Genomic DNA, 5,230 nt, shown 5'->3' on the forward strand with positions numbered 1-5,230 from the left:
ATTTAGCTCACAATTCTAGAGGCCAGGAAGTCCAAGAGCATGGCACCAGCATTTGGTGAGGGCCTCTTTGCTGTGTCAAAACACGGCAGAGGCCATCATAGGGAGAGAGGGAAAGAGTGTGCAGGTCAGCTCAGGTCTGTTTTTTTTTTTTTTTTTTTTTTGAACAGGATTTCACTCCCATCTCCCAGGCTGGAGTGCAGTGGCACAATGTCGGCAAACTGCAACCTCTGCCTCCCTCCCAGGCTCAAGCCTCAGCCTCTCGAGCAGCTAGGACTACAGGCACGTATGGCTAATTTTTGGATTTTGGGTAGAGAGGTTTTCACCATGTTGCCCAGGCTTGTCTATGAACTCCTGAGCTCGAGTGATCTGCCTGCCTCGGCCTCCCCAAGTGCTGGGATTATAGGCATGAGCCACCACGCCCGGCCTATCTTCCTCTTCATATACAGACACCAGTCCCATTATGGAAGCCCCCACCTTGATGATCTCATTCAAATTACTTCCCAAAGGCCTCACCTTCAATCAACATATGAATTTGGGGATTAAGTTTGTAACATGTGAAATTTGGGGGATACATTCAAAGAATAGCAATGGTGAAAAATGATTTGCAGTCTCTTCTTTCACTGAGATTATATACTAGCAGAGGACACGGAGGAAAAGTCAAATAAACAAACAACATCGTTTCAGAGAATGGACACAGAAAGATCAGTCAATCAGAGACTAGCTCCTAACCCCATCTTTCTCATGGCAAAGGATATTCTGTCCCCTCTGTCACTGTCCTGGAATGAAATCCGTGGCCATTTCCCTTTTCCCGTAGCCAAAGACACCACCAAGTTCTCCAATCCCTGACTCCGATTCCTGACATCAATCTATTGCTCCTTGTATAATCAGTCAATGAATCAAAAAAAATTTTTTTGGATATCTACTATCTCCTCAGGATGAGGCTCTGTCAGGGGAAAAGTAAGAACCCAGAGAACAAGCAATAAGCAAAGCAGCCTAATGTTGACATGCGCTTGGCAAGTATTCACAGACCACCTCACACCCAGCCAAGCACTGCAGGTGAGAGCAACACAGGAGCGAGGAAGCCAGGGTCCTTACCATCAGGGAGGACCAATCTTACAGATAGGGAAAAACTATATTTCATCCAGTTGAAAACGCCCATTTTCTACATCTTAAAATTCCTAAAATTAGGCTTTATCTTTCAATGATTTGGGATGATTGAAGTACGGTAACTACAACACAAAGCAGCATTGTGCCCTGACAGGTGTGCAGAGCCTATAGCAATTAGAACAGTGGTCTAAGGTCAGGCTACACATTAGTTGTACCTGGGAAACTCAAAAATACTTATGCCCAGACCCCCACCCCGCCCCCCGCAGACCAACAGAATCAGTGTGGAAGGGTGTGGCTGTACATTGGTATTTCAAAAAGCACCTCATGGGATTCTGATATGTAGGCAGAGTTGAGAACCAGGATAGCAATTTCAAATGAGAGTACACATTACCCTGAGGTTACATGAAGATTTTCCAAGGGGCATGCCTTGGAAAGTTTAGGGCACAGGTCAGTAAACTAGGGCCTATGGCCCAAATCTGTTCTGCTGCCTGTTTTTGTACCCTCCGGGGAGCTAAGTTGGTTTTTACAGTTTCAAATGGTCAGGGGAAAAAAATCAAAAGGGAAATAATATGTTCAGACAAATGAAAATTATATGAAATTTAAATGTAAGTGTCCACAAAGTTTTATTAGAACACAGACACACTCCTTTGTTTACATATTGTCAATGGCTGCTACAAGGGCAGAGCTGAATAGTTGGGACAGAACTATATGGTTGGCAAAGCCTGAAATATTTACTATCTGACACTTTCCAGAAAAAAAAAATTTGCTGGCCCTGGCTTGAAGGGAATAGATTTGGAGGGACTGGACCCCCAGAATCTCAACATCCCCATGTCCTCTTCCAGACACTTGCCTGCCAGGAAAGGTACCAGCTGTCAAGATGTCAGGTGTGGGTGGAGGCTCCCTTCCTTCCCCACACTTTTGCTTCCTACTTGTCCTTCTCCCACTTTCAAAAGAAAGGTAGGCCTCTCATCAGTCTTGGGTATTAAGTTTCTAACGTGAAATTTGGGGGACACATTTTAGAATGTGTAAAAAAGCCCCTGGGCACCCAGAGCAGTGGCTCACCCCTGTAATCCCGGCACTTTGGGAGGTTGAGGAGGGCAGATCACAAGGTCAGGAGTTCGAGACCAGCCTGGCCAACAGAAACCCCGTCTCTACTAAACATACAAAAATTAGCTGGGCGTGGTGGCATGTGCCTGTAATCCCAGCTATTCAGGAGGCTGAGGCAGGAGAATTGCTTGAACCTGGGAGGCGGAGGTTGCCACTACACTCCAGCCTGGGCGGCAGAGCAAGACTCCATCTCATTAAAAAAATAAATAAAATAAAATAAAATAAAATAAAAAAAGCCCCTGGGCACTAGACATAGCAACAGTACCAAATACCATTGTCTAACAGGACTCTGATCACAGGGTAGCTATATACACATATCGATATACATAGATAGATATAGATAGATAGATAGAAGACAGACATCTATTTTTTGCAAGTGAGGTAGGTTCCAAATATTGCCTTACTAAAATTGAAGGAGAACCCAATCAAGTTGTCAGTTGCCAAATCAATAAAAATATTTGGCTGGGCACAGTGATGAAAACCTGTAATCCCAACTACTTGGGAGGCTGAGATGAGAGGACCTCTTGAGCCCTGGCGTTTGAGTCTAGCCTAGGCCGCTTAGTGAGACCTTGCCTATTTAAAAAAAAAAAAAAAAGGTGATAAAATGGCTACGTGATCGTTGCATATGACTGAAAATGGGTTCAAAGAATTGATGAAACAAATATAATAATTATTTATGTAAGCAATTTTTTAAGGCTTACATCTAAAATATTTTTAGCCTAGGGTGGTAGCTCATGCCTGTAATCCTAGTATTTTGGGAAGCTGAGGCAGGAGGATGACTTGAGCCCAGGAATTCAAGACCAGCCTGGGTAACATAGTGAGACCCTATCTCAATGTTTTAAAAAGAAGAAAAATAGTGGCTCACGCCTGTAATCCTAGCACTTTGGGAGGCCAAGGCGGGCGGATCATGAGGTCATGAGATCGAGACCATCCTGGCTAACACAGTGAAACTCCGTCTCTACTAAAAATACAAAAAATTAGCCGGGCGTGGTGGCAGGGGCCTGTAGTCCCAGCTACTCGGGAGGCTGAGGCAGGAGAATGGCCTGAACCCGGGAGGCGGAGCTTGCAGTGAGCCGAGATCGTGCCATCGCACTCCAGCCTGGGCGACAGAGCAAGACTCCATCTCAAAAACAAAACAAAAAAGAAGAAGAAAAATAAAATATTTTTAAATGCTGAATGTTGTTTTGTTCTATGAATAAGCAATATTTGTTCACAGATACATGAACTAATTAGGACTAAAATGAATTTCAAATAACAGTTCATGTTTAATTACTTATTAACATGTATTATATTTACATTATTTTTTATCGATTATGTACTAATAATGGCAATGATGAAATGAGGATCTCAGTGTCTTGTACTGGGCAGAGGCCTTTCTCATTCCCTGCCACTTGGGCCCCAGCATGGCTTCCCTAAGAGCTAGGAGCTCAGAGGGAGGGGCTGGGCAAGACAGAAGTCAGGATCTTTTTGTAACTTAATCTTGTAAGTGACATCCCATCATTTTTGTCTCCTTCTATTCATATTCTATTGTTAGAACCAAGCCTCTGGGTCCATCCCACACTCCGCGAGGAGGATTCAGAAGGTCGTGACTCCCAGGAGGTGGGATCCTAGAACACATCTTAGAAGCTGCCTACGACAACCGCTGATTTTTACGTAACAGTTACATCCTCTACATCTATAAATTTTAGATTTAGGATGGAGAATTTTAGATGTCATCTTAAAAACGCATGACAGGATGCAGTTTTCCAAAATTCTTTTAGAAACAGACAATTTGAAGGCCACTGAGCTTCAGGCTTCATTCACCTGGGTCGTGTCTGCGGGCGGGGCTCATAGAGATGTCGCTAGGGGTCAGCGGGTGCTTGGGGCAGTGAAAAAACCCACCTCTCGAGGGCAGTGGAAAATACAGGGAAAAGGCACTTGAGTGTAGACTCCGTGCGTGTCAAGGCCAGGCAGAGGCGCCCTTGATAGGCAAGGAAAAGCGGACGGTGGTGGGCTTGGGATGAAGAGAGGAGAGGCGAATGGGCAGGAGCGTGTGGATGCACTAGGGCAGGACGGGCTCGAGGTAGGAACCTAGGATAGGGGCAGCGCGGGCCGGCTTGGGAGGGTCCTCGAGGGTCCGGAGAGGAGAGGACGCAGGCTGCACGCGTGCTAAGGAGACTCATGAAATGTGTAATTCGCTGGCGACAGCTTCCGCGGCCGTGGAGTGAGCCTCTGCGGAGTAACGACTCTCTTAGGTGCGGCTGGGACACACTCTCACAGACCAAGTAAGTGCCTGCCCTCCAGGAACTCAGTGTCCCCGAGTCCGAGCCAGGAGGCTGGAAGTGACTGCTGTCCCCTCCTCCCTGGAGCCCGGAGCTGTCCTTGTCTTCAGAAAGAGAAAGCAAAGCCAGGTAAAGCAGAGCGCGCAGAACCAGGCAAAGGGGTGGGGACAATAAAATGGGATAGGGCCCGCGGTTCCAGCTACTCAGGAGGCAGAGGCAGGAGGATCGCATGAGCCCGGGAGGCCGAAGCTGCAGTGAGCTGCGGTTGCACCACTACACTCCAGCCTGGGAGATCAGAGGGAGACCCTGTCTAAAAATAAAATAAAAAACAAAAATAAAAGGGACAGAGACTAAGAAAACGGACTTCCTGAAATCCCAAGTTGGGATTTCACGTCCATGACCCACGAGAGAAACAGGGCCAAGAATCAAGTGAGTGGGGGCGGAGGATTAAAATCAACGGTTGCTGCGGCACGGCCAGGGTGGAGGGTGCGTGTGGGGAAGGCGAGGCTCCAGCCGGAGTTGACGCTAGCCCGACGCGGGTGCAACTGGAGGCGCGACGAGCCAGGCCCAGGAGCAGCGGGAGGAGCGCACCTGGGGCGCGCGGGCGGAGGAGGGCCGGGGAGGGACGCCGGGGGAACGGAGCGTAGGGCCGAGAGGAGGGGCCCAAGGAGGAACGGGCGGAGGGCCCTGTCTCACCCTAAACCCCTCCCCGTCCCAGACTAAACTCCTCCCCTCGGTCCGGCCCGCCCCTGGGC

This window comes from Nomascus leucogenys, chromosome 7b (genome assembly GCF_006542625.1).
Source record: "Nomascus leucogenys isolate Asia chromosome 7b, Asia_NLE_v1, whole genome shotgun sequence".
In the NCBI taxonomy this organism is placed as follows: Eukaryota; Metazoa; Chordata; class Mammalia; order Primates; family Hylobatidae; genus Nomascus; species Nomascus leucogenys.